Raw genomic sequence first — 23687 nt, forward strand, 5'->3', positions numbered from 1 at the left:
TACCTCCTCCATTGGGGCACCTATGTTCCATCTTATAGATGACTGTGAGCATCCACTTTTGTATTTGCCAGACACTGGCATAGCCTCATATGAGAAAGCTATATCAGGGTCTCTTCAGCAAAATCTTGCTGGCACATGCAATAGTGTCTGGGTTTGGTGGCTGATTATGGAATGGATCTCTGGGTGGTGTAGTCTAGATAGTCCATCCTTCTGTCTTAGCACCAAACTTTGTCTCTGTAACTCATTTCATGGGTATTTTTTTCCCTGTTCTAAGGAGGAATGAAGTATCAACACGTTGGGGTTTCTTCTTCTTGATTTTCTTGTGTTTTGCAAATTTTATCTTGGGTATTCTAAGTTTCTGGGCTAATATCCACTTATCAGTGAGTATATATCTAGTGACTTCTTTTGTGATTGGGTTACCTCACTAAGGATGATATCCTCCAGATACATCTATTTGCCCAAGAATTTAATAAATTTATTGTTTTTAGTAGCTGAGTAGTACTCCATAGTGTAAATATACCAAATTTTCTATATCCATTCATCTGTTGAGAGACATCTGGGTTCTTTCCAGCTTCTGGCTATTATAAATAAGGCAGCTACGAACATATTGGAGCATGTGTCCTTATTACAAGTTGGAACATATTCTGGGTATATGCCCAGGAGAGGAAGTGCTGGATTTTCCAGTAGAACTATGTCCAATTTTCTGAGGAACTCCCAGACTGACTTCAAGAGTAGTTGTACGAGCTTGCAATCCAACCCACAAAGGAGGAGTGTTCCTCTTTCTCCACATCCTCACCAGCGTAGGCTGTCACCTGAATTTATGATCTTAGCCGTTCTAACTGGTATGAGGTGGAATCTCAAGGTTGTTTTGATTTGCATTTCCCTGATGATTAAGGATGTTTAATAATTTTTCAGGTGCTTCTCAGGCATTCTGTATTCCTTAGTTGAGAATTATTTGTTTAGCTCTGTACCATATTTTTGAATGGGGTTATTTGAATTTCTGGAGTCCAGCTTATTGAGCTCTTTGTATATATTAGATATTAGTCCCCTATCAGATTTAGGATTGGTAAAAATGCTTTCCCAATCTGTTGGTGGCCTTTTTGTCTTATCAAATTCAAAAGTGTCTTTTGCCTTACAGAACCTTTGCAATTTTGTTAGGTCCTATTTGTCAATTCTTGGTCTTAAAGCATAAGCCATTGCTGTTCTGTTTAGGAATTTTTTCCCCCAGTGCCCATAACTTTGAGGCTTCTCCCCACATTCTCCTCTATAAATTTCAGTGTCTCTGGTTTTATGTGGAGGTCTTTGATCCATTTAGACTTGAGCTTTGTATAAGGAGATAAGAATGGATCAGTTCTCATTCTTCTACATGATAACTGCCAGTTGTGCCAGCAACATTTGTTGAAAATGCTGTCATTTTTCCACTGGATGGTTTTGGCTCTCTTGTCAAAGATCAAGTGACCATAGGTGTGTAGATTCATTTCTGGGGCTTCAATTCTACTCCATTGATCTACCTGTCTGTCACTGTACCATGCAGTTTTTATCACAATTGCTCTGTAGTACAGCTTTAGGTCAGGCATGGTGATTCCACCAGAGGTTCTTTTATTGTTGAGATTAGTTTTTGCTATCCTAGGATTTTTATTATTCCAGATGAATTTGAAAATTGCCCTTTCTAACTCAGTGAAGAATTGATTTGAAATTTTGTTGGGAATTGCATTGAATCTGTAGATTGCTTTGGGCAGGATAGCCATTTTGACTATATTAATCCTGCCAATCCATGAGCATGGGAGATTTTTTCCATCTTCTGAGATCTTCTTCATTGTCTTTCTTCAGAGACTTGAAGTTCTTATCACACACATCCTTCCCTTCCTTTGTTAGAGCCACACCAAGGTATTTTATATTATTTGTGACTATTGTGAAGGGTGTTGTTTCCCTAATTTCTTTATCAGCCTGTTTATCCTTTGTGTAGAAAAAGGCCATTGGTTTGTTTTTGTTAATTTTATATCCAGCTACTTTACTGAAGCTGTTTATCAGGTTTATAGGTATGGGCCTTGAATTCCTGATCTTTCCAAGAGTTTTATCATGAAGGTGTGTTGGATTATGTCAAATGCTTTCTCAGCTTCTAATGAGATGATCATGTAGTTTTTGCCTTTGAGTTTGTTTATATAGTGGATTATGTTGATGGATTTCTGTATATTAAACCATCCCTGCATCGCTGGGATGAAGCCTACTTGGTCATGATGGATGATCGTTTTGATGTGTTCTTGGATTCGGTTTGTAAGGATTTTATTGATTATTTTTGCATCGATATTCATAAGAGAAATTGGTCTGAAGTTCTCTTTCTTTGTTGGATTTTATTGTGGTTTAGGTATCAGAGAAATTGTGGCTTCATAGAATGAATTGGGTAGAGTATCTTCTATTTCTATTTTGTGGAATAGTTTCAAGAGTATTGGAATTAGATCTTCTTTGAATGTCTGATAGAACTCTGCACTAAACTCATCTGGTCCTGGGCTTATTTTGCTTGGAGACTATTGATGACTGCTTCTATTTCTTTAAGGGAAATGGGACAGTTTAGATTGTTAATCTGATCATGATTTAACTTTGGTACCTGGTATCTGTCTGGGAAGTTGTGCATTTCATCCAGGATTTCTAGTTTTATTGAGTATAGCCTTTTGTAGTAGGATCTGATGATCTTTTGCATTTCCTCAGTTTCTGTTGTTATGTCTCCTTTTTCATTTCTGATTTTGTTAATTAGGATACTGTCATTGTGCCCTCTAGTTAGTCTGGCTAAGGGCTTATCTATCTTGTTGATTTTCTCAAATAACCAGCTCCTGGTTTGACTGATTCTTTGAATATTTGTTTTCCACTTGGTTGATTTCAGCCCTGAGTTGGATTATTTCCTGTCATCTACTCCTCTTGGGTGAATTTTCTTCCTTTAGTTCTAGAGCTTCTAGGTTTGCTATCAGGCTGCTAGTGTTTGCTCTCTCTAGTTTCTTTTTGGAGGCACTCAGGGCTATGAGTTATCCTCTTAGGACTGCTTTCATTGTGTCCCATAAATTTGGGTATGTTGTGGCTTCATTTTCATTAAACTCTAAAAAGGCTTTAATTTCTTTCTTTATTTCATCCTTGACCAAGGTATCATTGAGTAGAGTGTTGTTCAGTTGCCATGTGAATGTTGACTTTCTACTATTTATGCTGTTATTGAAGATCAGCCTTAGTCCATGGTTATCAGATAGGATGCATGGGATAATTTCAATATTTTTTATCTGTGGAGGCTTGTTTTGTGACCAATTATGTGGTCAATTTTGGAGAAGGTACCATGTGGTGCTGAGAAGAAGGTATATCCTTTTGTTTTAGGATAAAATGTTCTGTAGATATCTATTAAATCCATTTGTTTCATAACTTTTGTTAGTGTCCATGTGTCTCTGTTTAGTTTCTATTTCCAGGATCTGTCCATTGGTGAGAGTGGGGTGTTTAAGTCTCCCATTATTATTGTGTGAGGTGTAATGTGTCCTTTGAGTTTTATTAAAGTTTCTGTAATGAATGTGGCTGCCCTTGTATTTGGAGCACAGATATTCAGAATTGAGAGTACATCTTGGTAGATTTTACCTTTGATGAGTATGAAGTGCCCCTCCTTGTCTTTTTTGACAACTTTGGTTTGGAAGTCAATTTTATTTGATTTTAGAATGGCTACTCCAGCTGGTTTCTTTGCACCATTTTCTTGGAAAATTGTTTTCTAGCCTTTCACTCTGAGGTACTGTCTGTCTTTTTTACTGAGGTAGGTTTCCTATAAGCAGCAAATATTGGGTCCTATTTATATAGCCAGTCTATTAGTCTATGTCTTTTTATTAGGGGATCGAGTCCATTGATATTAATAGAAATTAAAGAAAAGTAATTGCTGCTTCCTGTTATTTTTGTTGTTAAAGTTGGGATTCTGTTCTTGCGGCTGTCTTCTTTAGGTTTGTTGAAGGATTACTTTCTTGCCTTTTCTAGGGTGTAGTTTCCGTCCTTTTGTTGGCCTTTTCTCTTTATTATCCTTTGAAGGGCTGGATTCATGGAAACATATTGTGTTTATTTGGTTTTATCATGGAATACTTTGGGTTCTCCATCTATGGTATTTGAGAGTTTTGCTGGGTGTAGTAGCCTGGGCTGATATTTGTGTTCTCTTTGGTTCTGCATATACCTGTCGAGGATCTTCTAGCTTTCATAGTCTCTGGTGAGAGTCTGGTGTAATTCTAGTAGGCCTGCCTTTATATGTTACTTGACCTTTTCCCTTACTGTTTTTAATATTCTATCTTTATTTAGTGCATTTGTTGTTCTGATTATTATGTGTCAGGAGGAATTTCTTTTCTGGTCCAGTTTATTTGGAGTTTTGTAGGCTTCTTGTATGTTCATGGGCATCTCTTTCTTTAGGTTTGGGAACTTTTGTTCTATAATTTTGTTGAAGATATTTGCTGGCCCTTTAAGTTGAAAATCTTCATTCTCATCTACTCCTATTATCCGTAGGTTTGGTCTTCTCATTGTGTCCTGTATTTCCTGGATGTTTTGAATTAGGTTCTTTTTTGCATTTTGCATTTTCTTTGATTGTTGTGCCCATGTTCTCTATGGAATCATCTTCCATCTCATGTATTCTGTTGCTGATGCTTGCATCTATGGTCCCTGATTTCTTTCCTAAGGTTTCTATCTCCAGAGTTATCTCACTTTGTTTGTTTGTTTGTTTTTACTGTTTTTACTTCCTTTTTTAGGTCTTGGTTGGTTTTGTTCAATTCCATCACCTGTTTGGTTGTGTTTTTCTGTAATTCTTTAAGGACTTCTACCTCTTTAGCAGTGTTCTCCTGTATTTCTTTAAGTGAGTTATTAATGCACCTTTTAAAGTCCACTAAAAGTATCTCATATTATGAGATATGATTTTATATCTGACTCTTGCTTTTTAGGTGTCTTGAGGTATCCAGTACTGGCTGAGGTGGGAGTGCTCGGTTCTGATGATGGTGAGTGGTCTTGGTTTCTGTTAGTAAGATTCTTATGTTTCCCTTTCAACATCTGGTAATCTCTGGCATCAGTTTTTATAGGTGTCTTTAGTTGGAGCTTGTTCCTCCTGTGATTCTGTTAGCCTCTGTCAGCAGCCCTTGGAGTCCAGCTCTTTCCTGAGTCTCAGTGGTCAGAGTACTCTCTGTAGGCAAGTTCTCCTCTTTCAGGGAAGGTGCACAGAGTTCTGGCATTCAGACTTGCCTCCTGGATGAGGCTGAATGCCTGAAACAGTGCCTGCCGCAGCAGATTTGTTGCTGCTGCAGTCTGTGAGATGACCTGTGCAGACTAGTCTTCATGGAACCTGGGACATAAGATGGCTCTCTCACCTGCTCCAGCATTCAGAGCCCTACAAGGCAGATACCTCTCCTCGGGCGGGGAAGGTGCCCAGATGTCTGGAGACCAAAACAGGCTCTGTACCAGAAGCTGTGTAGTTTCTACCTGTCCAAGAACCTCGGTTGCTTCTGCAGTCCACACTCTCACCCTGGCAGACTGATCTCTGAGGGACCCGGGGCACAAGATGGCTCCCTCAACTGCTCAGGCAGTAAGAGTCCTCCAGGGTGGACACTTCTCCTTTGTTGGGGAAGGTGCCTGAATTTCTGGAACCTGAAAAGGGGTCTGTCCCAGAAGCTGTGTCACTTCTCCCTGTCTCAGAATCTGTGTTGGTTTTGCAGTCAGCACTCTCACTGGAGCAGACTGGTCTCTGAGGGACCCTTAGCTTGAATTTAAATTCTATATTGCTTATTTAGAAGAACTAAAGGTTAACTTTTAAGACTTTTGTTTTTTATGTTGAAAATAAAGCAATATTATTTATCTTTTCTTTGTTCTTGGGGTATGAAAAAGTACATAGTAAACTTCCATCCTCAAAACATTATTTTATGTCATGTTATACACAAAAGGAATCAATAGGCTCAGAGAATTCATATGAGTTTTCTCAAGAACACCCAAGTTAGTGATGAAATGTATAACAGAGTCAGCTTTTGTTTTTTCATTTAGACATAATGACCATCTGGCTGTTTTTATAAAAAAAAATGCTTGTTTTATTGGTAAATTATTGTAATGAAATAAATGATTTGAAGTTTGTTTCTACTTGTCTTTGTTTGGACATCTGGGAAAAACAATCTCTGGGTCTCATTGCTATGAACAATTAGCACAATGGGAGAACATCAGATTGCAGAGAGAAAACAGTACATCCAGTATTAAAATATAGAAAAATACTGACTTTCCAAGCTAAATTGACCCTAATATATGGCTGGACTCTGTTACATAATGAAAAACAATTTGAAAATATACTCGGTAGAGAATCAGCTTATAAATGCCCAAGTCTATTTAAGAAATGGATATAAGTGCAATAGAAATAAATGTACAACATATGTTATAAATAGCATCTGAAGATAATATGAAAGCTCACACAACTAAATGGGATTACTTGACAAATGATCAACACCAGCAATATATGAGGCTAGAACTTAAATAAGGGTAAACTCCTCCCCGTCATGCTTCACAGGAACCAGCTAGCTAAATTGTGATGTTGGTTCAACTAGCTCTCAGGTTTGACTTCTCATATGAGTTAATAGCTTCAACTCCACATCCTTTGTTTCAAATTTTATCTTTGCTTCCAAGAAAAATGTGTGTGTGCATGTGTGCGTGCATGTGTGTGTGTGCTTGTGTGTGTTTGTGTGTGTTTGCACATGCACGCACCTAAGGGAACCTGAGGTCAATACTAAGACTCTTCCCCAATGACTTTCTACTATACTTTTTGAGACATTGGCTGGAGGTCAGAGAGTCTTATGGAAGATCGTAGACCTGCCCACTTCAGCTAGACTGGCTAGCCAGCCAGCTCTAGAGTTCCATCTGTCTGATTTGCACAGGAATTACAGGCATCAGACATTAACTCATACATGGATGCTGAGGATTTAAAATAAGTATATGCTTGTCATTCAGACAGGATGAATTTTGAGTCAAAAGTGTCCTGGAATTGTTGGTGCACTTATCCCTCTACTGGGTGTTCTGCCTGACTACAGAAGGTAGTCTCTTCAGGTTCCATTTCCTCACAAAAGAAATACAGGGGCAAAGACAGAACCGAGTCTGAAGAAATGATTAACCAATAACTGACCTAACTCGAAACTGATTCCATGGGGAAGCACCAATCCCAGACACTATTAATGATTCTTTGTTAGGACTGTAGACAGAAGCCCAGCATAACTGTCCCAAGAGGCTCCGCCCAGCAGCTGACTGAAACATATGTGGAGACCCACAGTCAAACATTGGCTGGAGGTCAGAGAGTCTTATGGAAGATCTGGGGAGAGGAGTGAAGTCACTGAGGGGGATAGGAATGCCACAGAGGCCCAAAAGAGTTAACTAACATGGATCCTTGGGGCATCTCAGAAACTGAGCACCACCCACAGAACACACACGCGATGAACAGAACCCTGCCACACACACTTTCTCACACACATATGTAGCAGACATGAAGCTCAGTCTCCCAACAGCAGGAGTTGGAGATGTCTAACTATGGAATCTGTTCCCCAACATGTCTGCATTGCCTGGCCTCAGTGGGGGAAGATGTGCTTAACCCTGCACGATGATGAGACAAGATGAAGGGATACTGTGGGGTTCCGGAAGGGCATCCTCTTAGAGGAAGAGAGGAGGGGGGAGAGACTCTGAGGGGATTGGAGGGGCAGCATTTGAGATGAAAATAAATAAATAAATTATTTTAAATGTATATGCTTGTCAAATAATATGTGTACAAAATAAATCATATGTCCAGTCCCTCCAAAATACTTTTGAGATGTTTTGATCTTAAACAGTTCTTAAACATTTTTATGTACAAAATGTTTTTTTATCACATTCGTTTCAACATCCATCTCCTCAGAGATTCTTCCTATGGGCCCCCCGCCCCAGTACTCCCAAATTCATGGTTTTTTTTTTTCCTCCCATTCTCCCAATAAGAAAGAAACATAAAACAAAACTATGAACATAAACTCCCTGATAAAACAAAACATATATCTATACTGAATCAAAACACAAAATCACACAGAAAACATGGGGTCCTCTTTGTGCTGTCCAACTATTTCTGAGTACATGGCCTGTCTAGGAGTATGATAGATAATCTCAGTGTGACTACATTGGAAAAAACTAATTTTCTCTTTTATGTCAGATATCAATCACAAATAACTTCCTGCTTATGGATAGAAATCATATCCACTTCTCGTTCTCAGTGATGAGATTTTTATGTGAATTGGACTTATGTGGGTCTTAAATATTCTGTCACAATCTCTGTTGGTTCATATGTATATCAGCCAAGCCTCTTCTGTCTGGAAGACTCTTTGCTTGGCGTCATCTTCCACCACTTGGTCTTACATGCTTTGCATATCCTTGAAGTTTAATAGGAGAGGTTTGACAAACACTTCCCAGGTAGGACTGAGTACTCCAAAATTTCTCACTCTCTGCACATTGTCTAGCTGTAACTCTGTTTTAATTATTATCCACCACAGGAAGATGCTCCTATGATGACGGTGGAGCAATCCACTGATCTATGGGTACAGAAATGAGTCATGAGGGATCAGTTTATTGCTGTGTTATTTACCAGAATAACAGAAATACACTGTCCCCTAGGGCTCATGGTTTATCTAGTCTCAATCTCTTGGCTACTTTAGCAGTTTCCAGGATGGATTCCTTTCCATGGAATAGGCACTGCATTTCATTTAAAAGTAGCTGATTACTGCATAACATCTATGATACTATTGTACCTATATATTTTTACAGGCAGGTCACTTTTTTAGATCACAAGTTTGGAGATAGGCAATATTAATTATCACATATTCTGGTAGAGTTGGAAGTACCTCCCAGAAAAATGAATGTTATTCAGTAGTGATGAAGTATCTATATGAATACCATCTCAATTTCTCAATTTCTGAAGACATAGCTAAATAGAGTCTTTAGCAATAGTGTCTTAGTATCAGGCTGTGGAGGATAAACAATAGCCTTGGAGAAGTAGCCTGTAATGTTTTAGGAGGTTATGGAATTTCTTTTGCAAATGGCTCAACAACATATTACTCATTCTTTTTTTGTTTGTTTGTTTGTTTGTTTGTTTGAGACAGAGTTTCTCTGTAGAGCCTCGGGTGTCCTGGAACTCACTCTGTAGACCAGACTGGCCTCTAACTCAGAAATCCACCTGCATCTGCCACCCAAGTGCTGGGATTAAAGGCATGTGCCACCACTGCCCGGAATATCACTCATTCTTGACACTGGAAATTTTAGTTAGTGGTATAAACTTCTTTGTTGAGTCTTTGTCGCTTCCATTATGTAGTGACTCTAAGCAAAATACACATATATGTGTATATATTTTAGGAAGCATCTGTAACAGTAGAATTCCATGTGGGTTTTTAAAATGCCTTTAATGTTAATTTTCTCTGCTCATATCCTCTTTTCTAGCCTGTCCTGCTATCCCTCCTTATATTCTAGTTTCTGTTTTAGCTCTACTTCCCTTTCCACTGACTGGTTAATGGCTATCTAACTTCTGTGGTTATTCTACTTGGAACACACACACACACACACACAGAGAGAGAGAGAGAGAGAGAGAGAGAGAGAGAGAGAGAGAGAGAGAGAGACAGACAGACAGACAGGCAGACAGACACAGACACAGACACAGACACAGACACAGACACAGACACAGACACAGACACAGACACAGACACAGACACAGACACAGACACAGACACAGACACAGACACAAACAAATGATGGGCAGACAGACAGACAGACAGACACAGACAGAGAGAGACAGAGGACAATAGAGAGAGGACACACACACACACACACACACACACACACACACACACACACACAGAGACCTAAAGCTTATATACACATCTAAGACAAAACATGGCTTATTGTCTTTTGGTTGGGAATTCATGGATTCTGTAAATTGGTCTTGGTTAGGATGATCATTTTTATTATGTTAATCTTATCAATTCATGAGCACTGGATATTATATCCATCTTCTAATTCCTTATTCTTTTTTTTTCTTCATAGACTTGAAATTTACCATACAAATCTTTTCTTTACTAGGTTAGAGTTACCACACAATATTAAATATTATTTAAGCTACTATAAAAGGTGTCATTTCCTGATTTCTTTCTCAGTCTCTTTGCAATTTGCATATAGGAAGGTAACTAATTTTTGTGATAAAATCTTGTAAATAACAATGTGAATGAAAGAGTGTGTCAGCTGTAGAAACTCCCCTTTGGAATTATTAGGGTCACTCATGTACACTATCATACCATCTACAAATCATAATACTTTGATATCTTTCTCTCCAGTTTATATACCCTTCTTCTCTTTCAGTTGTCTTATTGCTCTAGCTAAATGTCAAGTTCTCTATTGAACATTTAATCGAAAACAATGATTTTAGTGGAATTGCTTTGAGTTTCTCTCCATTTAATTGTCTGTTAACTGTTTAGTGTTCTGTGAGCTTCTTTACCATGATAGGTATCTTCTTTCTCTTTAGGTTAAGAAAATTTTCTTCTATGATATTGCTGAAAATATTCCATGGACCTGGGATTCTTCTCCTTCCTTTATTCCTATTATTCTAAGTTTTAGTCTTATCATAGTGTACCAGATTGCAATGACATTTACTATCTGGAGAATTCTTTGTTTTGATTTAACATTTTCTTTGACCAATTTATCCATTTCTTCTATGATACCTTCACCACTTGATACTCTTTCTTCTGTCTCTTGTATTCCATTGGAGAATCTTGTCTCTAGTTCCTATTCAGATTCCTAAATTTTCATTTATACAATTCCTACAGTTTTTTTTTAAATTGATTCTCTTTTCACTTTTAGATCCTACATAGTTTTATTTGTTTTGTCTTTGAGGACCTCTATGGTCTTCATACAGGCAACCTTAAGTTCTGTGTATATGTGAGTGTGTGTGTGTGTGTGTGTGTGTGTGTGTGTGTGTGTGTGTGTTTCCCTTCAGGTATGCTGTGGTATGCTGTGGTGGGTAGCTAGTATCTATGGAGACATAGTGCCTGGCTGTTATTGTGTTTTTATGCAGATATCTAGCTATTTGGAAGTGGGATGATTATAGATCTAGATACTAATTTCTAGATTTGTGTGTTGAGTGAGTTTTTTGTTCATTGGTTTCTGTTTCCTCTCTAGATTTTGGGAGAGTAAGATAGCTTTGTATTGCCTGGTAGGAAATTTCATTTGGACCTGAGAGCCACAAGGGTTTCCAGTTAAAATGTCTTTCTGGATATTGGGAGCTAATACTTAGGAATGGAAATAGCTAGATGTCTATAGAGGTTCACAGAATGTAGGAGAAAAAAGTGTTCAACAAGGATCTGATTATTTTTTGGAATAGAGAGAAGTCGTGAAGAGAGGTCGCCCCAGAGGATCTGCTGTAGCACTGGATATGAGACTGTGATTTTGAATCTAGAGGAACAGAAGGAGTGTGGAAGATGTATAGACTGCCCTCCTGTTTTCTTGGCACAAGTGGTCTGTGGGCTTACAGGAAGTACCTGTTGGAGTTTGGGGGAGGAATAAAGCAATACATTGGAAGAGGTAGGTTATGAGGAGAAGATCTGTGGAATCCACAGGAGATCTGGCCATTATGGAAGAAAGGCTGAAGGTGGTATTTTGTGCTAGGGATGAGAGTGGGGCATTGAATTGGCAAAGAAGGGAGTGGTGAAAGTCTTTGGCTTACCTGTTTCTCTGGCCTGATCATCCTGTGTGTTCTGAATGAATGTCTGCTGGCGTTGGAGGCTGGCATACTAGGAGGCGTTTGGGAAAGGAAGGTTGAAGGAGAAGATTTTTGTGATTCATTATGGATAGGGTCAAAGAGAAAATGGAGGTCACAGCAGATTTTCTGCTATAGAGCTCAATTAGACTGGAGTTCTTGGTGCCGGAGGGGCAGAAGGAGAGGTATGGTTCTACTTTCCGCCTACTTGTTCTGGCATGAGCAGATCTAGGGGTATATAGGTAACTGTCCTGGAGGTGACCCACCTTCAACGGATTAAGATGGTTGAGCTATTGTGAGGAAAGGTCCAAAAAGACTTCATTTTAGGATGGCTTCTTGCAGCTCATATGCCTTTCCTGTCACTATTGCATAGCCTATGGATTACTGGGCATACCCTACTCTATTGAGCAAATTTCATGCAGGTCAACATGAAGGTGGCTTTTCATAAATTAATAATGTTTAGATGAAATAATTATTTCATAGAATTCCTGACTTGAATCAAATAAGTTTAGGAAGAAAGTTTTCAGAAATGGCTTTAGTTTTGCCAGAAATATAGAAAAAAAAAAAAAAAAACCCTAGAATCAAGAATAGAATGTACCCATTCCTCATAAAATGGTATTTAAAGGCTACATGATAAGAAATACAATGAGCTTTCACAATTTACACAAAAAAACAAAATAAACTCAGAACAAATTTGTCATCAAGGAAAAAAACATTCATTCTAGGTCAGATCCAAGGATGAAGCTTGTAAGTCACTTCTTTCCTTCCTTTTCTTTTCTCTCTGGTTCAAAAGGAGTTAGTGAGTTCTAAGACTCTTGCCTGACCAAAGAGGGGCTCCTGACTGGTTTGCCAGAGAAAGGGGCACTAGCAATAAATACTTTACTTAATTCCCCACTGCTAAACAGCATGTGTTATTTCCAGTGATTCAGAATAAAGAATCAGTGTTATTTAAGCACAAATAATACAAAGCCAAGGCTTACTAAAACACAAATAATAAGAGAATTACAGAGTAAGGAACCAGTGCTTATTTAAGCATAAATAATAAGAAACAAGCACTTACTAAAGCACTAATAATAAGAGAGTTACAGAATAAGAGACCATCACTTAGTAAATGCTAAGATTATAAGGTCAGGAATCATTCAAACTTTCCCCTCATTCACTTCAGCTCCTTCCCACAAAAGGCTGGGCAAAGCCAGTGTGTGTGTGTGTGTGTGTGTGTGTGTGTGTGTGACAGAGAGAGAGAGAGAGAGAGAGAGAGAGAGAGAGAGAGAGAGGGAGGGAGGGAGGGAGGGAGGGAGGGAGGGAGAGAGAGAGAGAGAGAGAGAGAGAGAGAGAGAGAGAGAGAGAGAGAGAGAGGAGATAGGAGGGGGAGTGGAGGGGGCGAGAGGCAGAGAGAGAGGTTGGGGGAGGGTGAGGGGTAGGGGTAGGGGTAGGGAGAGGGAGAGGGAGAGGGAGAGGGAGAGGGAGAGGGAGAGGGAGAGGGAGAGGGAGAGGGAGAGGGAGAGGGAGAGGGAGAGGGAGAGGGAGAGGGAGAGGAGAGGGAGAGGGTACCTCAAGTTAAAAACAACTCTGTCATAAAAGCATACAGGAAGTACCACAGGTTAAAAACAAACAGGCAGTGGAAGAAGCTATGTCTCATGCATATACAAACAGCTGACCTCTATCATTTACATCCAAACCTTGCAAAATAGCATTTCTAGTCAGTAATTAAGCCAGTGTTAATTAGTTTTTGTCACAAAAGATTAAAGCTACAAACTTCACTTTTTTTTTTTTTTAAATTGTACATCCGAAACAGCATTTAAGATTTTTTTTTTTCTCTCTCCAAGTTGGTCTGAGTGCAGGCTGGTGGAGACCTCCCCCCCCCCCCCCCAAACACAAAGAACATGGATTCCAAAGACAATGCATGTAATCCTAATAAAAATACAAACGCGGTGCTTAAAAGGGGGTGAGGAGGGTGAGGGGTGTGGTTTGAGTGGGAACAACTTCCCACCAAATAAAGAACTGCCATCTTTAGAGACCAAAAGTATGCTGGGAAGGCCAGTGTCCTAAGGATTGGACTCTGTCACACTGCTGGCATGATATGGAGGGACAGTTGTTACTGGAGCATCAGGTTCCTGATCTTTTAAACAAAGAGCTACCCATGTCTCTCAGAGCTCCCAAATTCCGGTAGAAAAGGGGCTGGGGGCTGTTGTGATTGCCCATTTTATCTCCGAGTAAGCTTAGTTCCTTAGTAATTTTCTGGGTATCTGCCCATTTCACTTAAGCTGGTGAATTTACTAGCATGAAGCGGTACATGATATTCTGTTATTAGTCTCTGAGTATCTGCAGGGTCTACAGTGATGCTATCTCTCTCATTCCTGACATCCGATGTGGTTATGGAGTTTCAAATGGTAAAATAAGTTTTTGGCGTTGCCATGTGCTGCTCAGTGTAAGGTACTCAAAACTCAACTCCTGAAGCTTCAGATTACTTCTCCTATTATCCACATACCTTTCTCACTCCCAGCCAGTCAAATTCATGTCCAATCTACTGGGGAATATAAAATTTTATATAAAATAAAATTTTATATAATGGTATATAAAATAATGATATATATATATATATATATGAAATAAAAATGGAAATGTGCTTCAAATTTATGAATGGGAGCAAAACTGCAATGTTTTTAGAGTCTGAGGTTTGGGGCTGAGACAAAGCAACATGTATAGGGAGGAAAGTTAGAAGATCTGTGGGATCCAAGATGGAAACAAGGGTTCAGGGAAGGCTGCCACAGGTGTTTTGCTGAAGAGCTGCTGATGAGACTTGCGCATTGGATCATGGGAAACAGGGGCAGAAGAGATCTGCAGACAGCCTGCTTGGTTTTCTGACAAGATGGCCTGTGAAACCCACGACTTGTTTCAGGGTTTCGTAAAAGGTACTATTTTCTCAATTTCTTTCTATGTTTCTCATTTACATATAGGAAGGCTTTGAATTTTTGTGTGTTAAAATTTTATTTTTTGCTTACAGAATGTAGAAGTTTCCTGATGAGATCTTTTGTGTCTTCCATATATAAAATTATATTTACTGCAAAAGGAAAAAAAAAAGATGCTTTAATGTCTTCCTTTCCTACATGTATCTCTTTGGTTTTCTTTAGTCATTTCATTGCCCTAGCTAAGACTTCAAGTGCTAGACTGATAAGTATGGAGAAACGGAATATCCCTATTTTGTTTCTCATTTCTGTAGACATGTCTTCAGTTTCTTTCCATTTGGGATAAATTTGGCTGTTTTCTCGATGTAAATTGTCTTTATTATGTTGAGCTATTTCACTCATATCTCTAGTTTCTACAGACGTTTATCATAAGAGGATTTTGGGTATTGTCAAAGGCCTTGTGGACAGCTAATGAGATGATCATTTGTTTCATTTTGTTTTTCTGTCATATAGTTTGCTTATGTAGTAGATTATGTATATTGATTTTCATCTCTGGAATGAAGCAACATTGATTATGGTTTGCAAGAATTTTATTGGAAACCTTTGCATATAAATATCATTGGTCTATAATATTTTTCAAAAAACTTTGTGGAGTTTGTGTATGAAATTAATACCTACCTAATAAAAAATGGAAAAAAAAAGAAATTAATACCAAAATGTCTTTATAAAAAGGTTTGAAAATGATCCATCAGTTTCTATTTTCTAGAGTAATTTAAAGTATGTTAGTGTTATTGCATTGAAGGACTTGTAGAATTATTTGCTGAATCCATCATACAATGCATATTTTTCCTTTGATTGGGAAATTTCTTCTTTAATCGTTGCTACTATTTCAATATGTAGGAAGATTACATTTATACTGCTAATTTCATCTATATTAACTTTGGCTGTTATATCAGAAAGGCTATCTACTACATTTGTATTTTCTTATTTGGTGGAATACAGATTTTTTTTTAAAGTACATATTTATGGGTCCCTGAATTTCCTTAGTGTCTTTTGGAATCCTTCTCTTTTAATTTTCAATTTTATTGATTTTTACACTTTTCAAATTACTTTGATGATTTGTCTAAAATTCTGCCAATCTTACTGATATTCTCACAAACTATCTATTCTTTTTATTGTGTGTGTGTATATGTGTGTGTATGTATGTATGTTTAGTTTGCTTGTTTCTATTTCTCTGATTCAGTCCTGGGTTTGATTATTTCTTCCTATCTACACTTTTCAAAATGAAGGTGGTGTTTCTTCATCATTTTGTAGAACTTTGAACTGTGTTGTTAAATTATTTATATGAGATCTTTCTACATTTATCATGTAGGCATTTAGTGCTATGAACTTGGCTCTTAGAAACGCCTTCATTGTGTCGCAGTAGTTTGGAAATGTATTTTCATTTGCCCTCAGTATAAAAGGAAAAGTTTAAAGTGCATGCAATGGACCGTGACACAAGACAGAAGAACTGGTAAAGTAGTAGCAAGCTCAGAACCTTGGTAAATCTCATAATTGAGAACAGCAGGAATTCCGACTACCTCCCAACCAGGTTCCTGTCCTGGAGCATGTGACCATCGAACACCCACCTAAGAGGACCTTGACAACCAGTCACTTAGCATACCACCTACTGTTCTCCATGCTAGTGAGGTATTTAGATAGGCCTTAGTATTTAGTCAATGAGCTTCCCTTCCAGGGCATCCCTTCCTGCAAAATAATTTAATTTATGGTTCACACTAAGTCTGGGTGCCAAGGAGTTTGAGAATGATAGCTTCTGCTCCAGCCCCTGCCAATTTTCACCCAGAGAAACACAGGCAGGAAGCACTATCTTAGACATCGGTTCACCTTTTCACAAGAGATTGGAATCCCAGCAATGAGAAAGAAATGCAGCCCAGTTCCCCTGCATTTTGCTTCCCCTGTGGAGCATATGGGCAACATTCTGACACTCCAGAGGCAATGTGGCAAGGCAGAAATGCAGACCAGCAATTCTTGGTATCTCTCTTAATCCATTTTTTTCTCTTTTCTTTTTTTTTAATTCTTTGTGAGTTTCATGTCATGTACCCTGTCCCTCATCTCCTTGTCCCTTCAAAAATGTCCTCTGCTCTTGCTACCTTTCCTCCCCCCAAAAACCAAAATACAAAATTAAAAAAAAAAATGACAAAATAAAACAAAAGAAAGCGTAGAAAATAGTTTTTCATGAAAGTTATAGTGTGTCACAGTATGGCCCAGAGTATATGCTTTGGTCCTTACATCTTTACTTACAAATGTTCATTGTAATGCCTCTTTGGTATGACTGGAGGGCTCTAGATTCTGCTAAACCATCAATACTAGATTCTCTCAAGATTCTTTCTGATTAGCCTATTGTTGCCCTGTGTCATGGAGATCCTGCAGCTAGGATCAGCAGGACCAGCCCTTTCATAGACTCCAGCAGTTAATAGAAGAGATAGATTTGGGGTGGTCCAATGCAATGCCCTTGATCTTGACATGGGTTGTACCTGAGTTGGTAAGCCTGCCAGCTCTCCCACACTCACACCACCAGAGCAAGCTCTCCAGCCTCTTAGCTAGCTCACCCAACTCCACAATCGGCAGAGGGCAGGGTCATCTCTCAGATTCTCATGCCCTTGTGGTGTCTTACCCCACACTCACACTGAAGCCACCAGAGATATCTCCATTATGCTGTCCAGTGGAGACACAGGGCCAACTCTCTCAAGTGCTGCAGTTGGTGAGGAGCTTGTATAGCTTTCCTGTTCACATACATTTATCACTTCTGGACCAGCTCTCCTGAATAACACAGATGGGAAAGGGGAAAGGGCATCACCTCCATGTCCAAACCACCTCATGGCAGAAGAACAGTCTGACTATTTCTCCTGTGCTCATGCCCTCAGGTAAGCTCACTTGAGCCTCCTCCACCAGGACCAGCTCTACTGTGCTGCCCAGGCATGGGAGTGAAGGATCTTCCCCCTTGAAAGTTGCAGACAGTATGATGTACGGGTAGTTCAACACAGGTCTTGGACATCTAAATGGTCCCAGGCATCTCTCCAGACCCAGGACATTCACATGGTCTTTAATGGTAATATGAGCCGTGGGCATCTACACAGATTATTGTTATAGCATAACCATGCTCCCAGCTATGGCCATCAGTAGCATCTTAAGCCAGGACCTCACAAAGGCCATAGGGGATGGACTGCTTCCTAACAATAGGCTATTCCTCTCCATTCTAATTCTGCCTCTGTTTACTATGCTCAAACTGCCCTGCTTCTCTCCCTCCCATCTGTCCACAACATACTTGCATATTTAGTGGCTTCAACTTTGGGTTGATAATGAGGCTGGCAGGTCTCTGGATGTCTTCTGCTCTTGTGCTGCATTGAGTATTAGCAGAGAGACCTTAGGTGTCCTCTGCCCCTCCGTGCTATATGTCATGACAACAGGTGTGCTGTGTGTTCTCTGCCCTTCCCCCTATCATTATATGATGTACTCTCTTTGTTTCTAATTTTATTTAGTAGTGAGTTGTTCAACTTCCATGGATTTATGTACTTTTTGACATTACCATTGTTGACATCCAGCTTTAACCAACAGCAATCAGATAGGATACATAGTTATTTTCCCTATATCTGTTCAGATTTGCTTTGTGTCCCAATACATCGTTCATTTTGGAGTAATTCCATAAACTGCTAAGAAAAAAAATATTGGGTAAGTGATTTTTAAATATCATTTTATTAATAATATCATTTAACTTCAGGGCTTCTCTGTTTAGCTTTTGTGTGAATAACATATCTATTTCCTAGAGTAAGAGTATTGAGTTTAGCCACTATCACTATGTGGGGGACAATATGTGCTATTAGTTGTGCAGTGTTTCTTTTGTACCTTGAGTGCCTTTGTGCTTGGTACATAATTAATAAGAATTGTAACATCCTTTTGGTGGAATTTTCCTTGGATGGTTATATAGTGCATTACCCTATCTCTTCTGGTTAGTTTTTGCTATGAATTATATATTGCCAGCCATTAAAATAGCTATGCCTGGTTCATTCTTTCATTTTTTTAAATCCTTATCTATATGTTTAACTTGAAGTAATATATCTATCCTAGATGGTAAGGTATATTTCTGGAATTCAGAAAAATTTATAGATTCTATTTCCTAAACCATTATGTTAATTTCTCTATTTTTCTTGAGGAAATGAAACTTATTATTGAGTTATTGAACAGTGTTTGTTAGTTTATTTTATTTTGTAGCTGTGGTATGTTTTCTCCATCTTTAGAATAAATCATTTGGAACTGTTTATTTGTAGTTTCCTTTGGAGCATAGTTAACCTCTCCTCAGACTAACGTTTTCCTTCTAGTGCCTTCTGTATTGGATTGGTGGATATCGTTTTATTATTATTATTATTTATTTTATTATGAAACATTTTTTCTTTGTGAATTATGATAAGCATCTCTTTTTTTAATTAGATATTTTCTTTATTTACATTTCAAATGCTATTCCAAAAGTCCCCTATACCCTCCCCACCACCCTGCTTCCCTACCCACCCACTCCCACTTCCTGACCCTGGCATTCTCCTATACTGGGGCATATAAAGTTTGGTAGACCAATGGGCCTCTCTTCCCAATGATGGCCGACTAGGCCATCTTCGGCTACACATGCAGCTAGAGACACGAGCTCTGGTGGTACTGGTTAGTTCATATTGTTGTTCCACCTATAGGGTTGCAGAACCCTTCAGCTCTTGGGCACTTTCTCCAGCTCCTATATTGGGGGCCCTGTGTTCCATCCTGTAGATTACTGTGAGCATCCACTTCTGTATTTTAGGCATCTCTTTATATTTGGAAATATTTTCTTCTATAATTTTGTTATAAATATTTTGGGCCATTTACTTGGGTTTTTACTCTTTATAGTCTCAGATTTATTGGATATTTTGTGACTAATTCTTCCTAGAATTAACATTTTCTTGGAATATGCTATGCATTTTGTCTATCTTGTCTTCAATACCTGAAATTCTTTCTGCTGTTTTAGTGAGGCTAACTCTTGAGGTTTTTGTTTGATTTCTTGAGTTTTTGATTTGAGGTTTATTTCTTCTTGATATTTCTTTAACAATTATATTTATTTGTCAAATTCTGTTTCTATGTCTTCAATTTTTTTTTATTTATCATTTCATTCACTTTGGTGTGTGTGGGTGTTCTTATAGTCTTTTTAAATATCTTCTTTAATGTCTTTGAACATATTCATAAATGCTTTTTGGAAGTCCTTGGACTGAAACTGTATTGTCCTTTTCAATGATTTCAAATATACTTACTTCTGCGGGGTAGAATATTGTCTTATTTGTTCATGTTTGTATTTTTCTCTTGGATCTAGCAATCTGGTGCTATACCCTCTGGGACATTTCTTAGTGTAGATATCTAGTCTCATATTTTATGGGTAGACATTTCATTCTTCAGTTGCTGCTACCTCAATCTGGTTGCTATCCAAGTATGGCAGTTGTGGACTATATGTTAGAAATTAGTCTTATAGGTCAGTGGTGAGTCACTGTGGAATAGAGATGGGCTACAAAAAAGGCCTGGGTCCTAACCAAGAGTAGTATCTTTGAAGTCCCTGGTATCTATCAGGTTTTTTTTCCCACCCAAGTGCAGTAGATATGAGTCACTGATAGAGTTTCCTTCTATGGATTAATGGGGAGTTACAAAGGAATGGAGAGGAGCTAGAATCCATACCAGTTTGGACACATTATTTTATCTGTTCACCTCTCTGTATAAGCAGTCCTTTATTTAAAAATAAACAGATAAGTCTGAAGATTGTAAGTTATGCTGTTATAGTAGAAAAACAAGCCTGTAATGTGAATTGAAAATGTATTCATTTTAGAATACCACAAGGAACACAAGGACCTTGATCATTGCTGTTTAAGATATTCAGACTACAAGCCTGGCTTTATATGTGTTTAGAAGAAAGAAAAATGTGCTAGAGGTACTGGCCTGGGATATTTATTGTTTCAGCTAAAGGGGACACAAAACTTCAGTTCTAAAATGACTAATGAGAATCCATCATACAGACAGACAACAAGAGCCTGGGGTAGCAGAACATATTTGGTAATCAACACTTCAACTTGGAGGTTTTACACTGGTGTCAGATATGACGACACTTAAAGTCTATACAAGGCAGATCACAAAAGAACGGACATTTGAGATCAACACTATATGCTTTTGTTTAGCAATACATAGTACAGAAATTTACCAATTCTTTGGCAAATATGAATCAAAACACTGTTTCATTGTGTGCCTATTTTATTTGATTCTCCTTCCTTTCAAGGTCTTTCATTCTTAGCAAGTACTTTGCCCCCTAAACTCCTTTATACAAGTCGTTTTCAATGTATGATAGTCTGAAATTGATTTAGAACTTGTGAACAAAACTAATTTACTTTGTAAAGTATTTTTGTTTTAAACTACATGTACTGTCAAGCTCAATAAAATTTTTATTACTTTTGTAGGAGAAAGAAAATACATATACCTTCAGTATATGTTTATGAAAGTAAAAACATCTTGTATTTTATTACTTTTTAGTTGAAAGTGTTACTTTACAATTTATCTTAAAATTATGTTTATTATGATAAATTATTTAAAATGTAATGATATGCTACAGCAAGTGTGAATACTGGTTAACAGAAAAATAATTTTATTAATTTATTTTTGTAGTTTGTGATGATATATATATATATGACAATTTGCACATTTTATACTCTGATATCTATATAATAGTCCCATTCATTCTCACAGCAAACAGAATAAGGACTGCATTTCCCATTCATCTATTTAGATTTCATCTCTTAAGATTCATCCTTTTAGCTTCATCTTTTTAGTGGATATTGACTAGCTCATTGGTTATATAAGATGTAGGACTGAGAGGTAATACAGTGTCTAGGACAGTGGGAAAGAGATGCTCATTATTCCCATTCTCTTCCACTCATCCTGAATGTGAAAGCAATGGTTGACATCTGGCTCTTAAAAGATGAAACAAACATCAGCATATAGGAATCTCAAAAGGATTGGGCATACTTGATTAGGACAATCTACAGCACCACTTCAACCACTCAGTGCCTGAATTTGACCTAGTCTTGGGGAAAATAACTTTATCCTCTTCTAGCTTGAGTTTTTTCTACTTTATAGGTGTTTGGTTTCAACCTCAAATGTATGCTAACTGGTCTCTTGCTTTGACATTTAGTTCCACCTGGTCTCACCCTTTATTGAAAATGTAGAACCTTCAGGAAAGGGGCCTAGTTGGTGAAAGGCAGCTTCTCCTTTCTGTTCTTCTTGCTCTTGGACCACCATGATATGAACTCCACAATGTGCCGTTTCACCATAAGCTGAGAAATTTCTCCACGCCTTCTCCGACAAGATGGACTGAAAGCATGAGTCAGGATAATCTTATACTAGTGCCAGATATTGTTATCATAAAAAAATCACAGTGCCCAATGCTCAATCTAATTTAATACTGTATCTTTTGTGATTTGTATGGAAGTATCATAATTCATGGAAAATGAATTGCCTAAATGATTGATACAGACATAACACAGAATAATGATGTAACATTTGGTCTTACAATTTAGCCACTGTGAATTCAATCCTGCTTGCAATATCTACAAAATTTCAGGCCTTAGAAAATCTATAATGGCATTCGATTCCTCACACCTTCAGTCTGGAAATTTATATTAGTCCTGAAAGCTGTTTTTACAACTTTGTTAGGTATGTTGAATACAGTAATATATGTCAATACTAAAACTTAAGCTTAGTGTATATTAAAAGCACATACTATAAATTGCTATTGATCCTATCATATATACTTAACTATAAAACACACTAAAAATAAATGATGGCATATTTTAGTGAAAGCAACAGATTAAAACATTAGCCTATTGATTAAATGTGTAGAAATAGGCTATTTAGTACAAAACTTTTAAACAACATTGAGACATAACTCATGTGCATAAAATAACACAATATACAGTTCATGTATCATTTTAATGCGATATAATATACATATATAAGAGAGTTATTCTATATTTTCTTTTTTAGAGTCCCACTTTTACTCTTCGTTCTTTTTTTCTTTTTTTCTTAGATATTTTTCTTTATTAACATTTCAAATGTTTTCCCCAAAGCTTGGTGGGACTCATGGCTCTAGCTGCATATGAAGCAGAGGATGGCCTAGTCCCTCATCAATGGGAGGAGAGGCCCTTGGTCCTGTGAAGGTTCTATCTTCTTTACTAGTCAAAGAAATAGTGTTCCTGATATAGCTTATGACTCTACTGTAAACACAAATGTCTCTAAGACTTTCTAATATATCTCCTTATTAAAGTGTATGAGTATATACAATCAAATTTCAGTTATTCTATCCTTTAACTGTGACTAAAGTTTAAAGTGCTCACATCTGTTTCCTGAATGCTTAATTTCTTACCTTCCATTCTCTGTGGGAAATACAAAATTATGTTCACACCGTAGACTGGTAAAAATAGAAATGTCAGAATTTGCAATCCCACCAGCAATGGAGTATTCCTCTTTCTCTGCATCCTCTCCAACATGTGTTGTCACCACACTGGAAATCAATCTGGAGGTTCCTCAGAAAATTGGAAATATATCTACCTGAACACCCAGATATACCACTCTTGAGAACATACCCAAAAGGTGCTCCACCATGCCACATGGGCACGTGTTCCACTATGTTCATAGAGGTCTTGCCAGAAGCTGGAAATAATCTATAGCAGAAGAATGTATACAGAAAATTTGGTTCATTTACACAGTGGAATACTACTCAGCTATTAAGAATGAGGACGTCTCAATTTTGCAGAGAAATGGATGGAACTAGAAAATATCATCCTGAGTCAAGTAACTCAGACCCAAAGGACATGCATGGTATGTACTCACTCATAAGTGGATATTAGCCAAAAAAATGTACAGAATACCTAAGATACAATCCATAGAACTCAAAAAGGTTACCAACCTGA

The sequence above is a fragment of the Mus musculus genome, chromosome 6 (genome assembly GCF_000001635.26).
Source record: "Mus musculus strain C57BL/6J chromosome 6, GRCm38.p6 C57BL/6J".
In the NCBI taxonomy this organism is placed as follows: domain Eukaryota; kingdom Metazoa; phylum Chordata; class Mammalia; order Rodentia; family Muridae; genus Mus; species Mus musculus.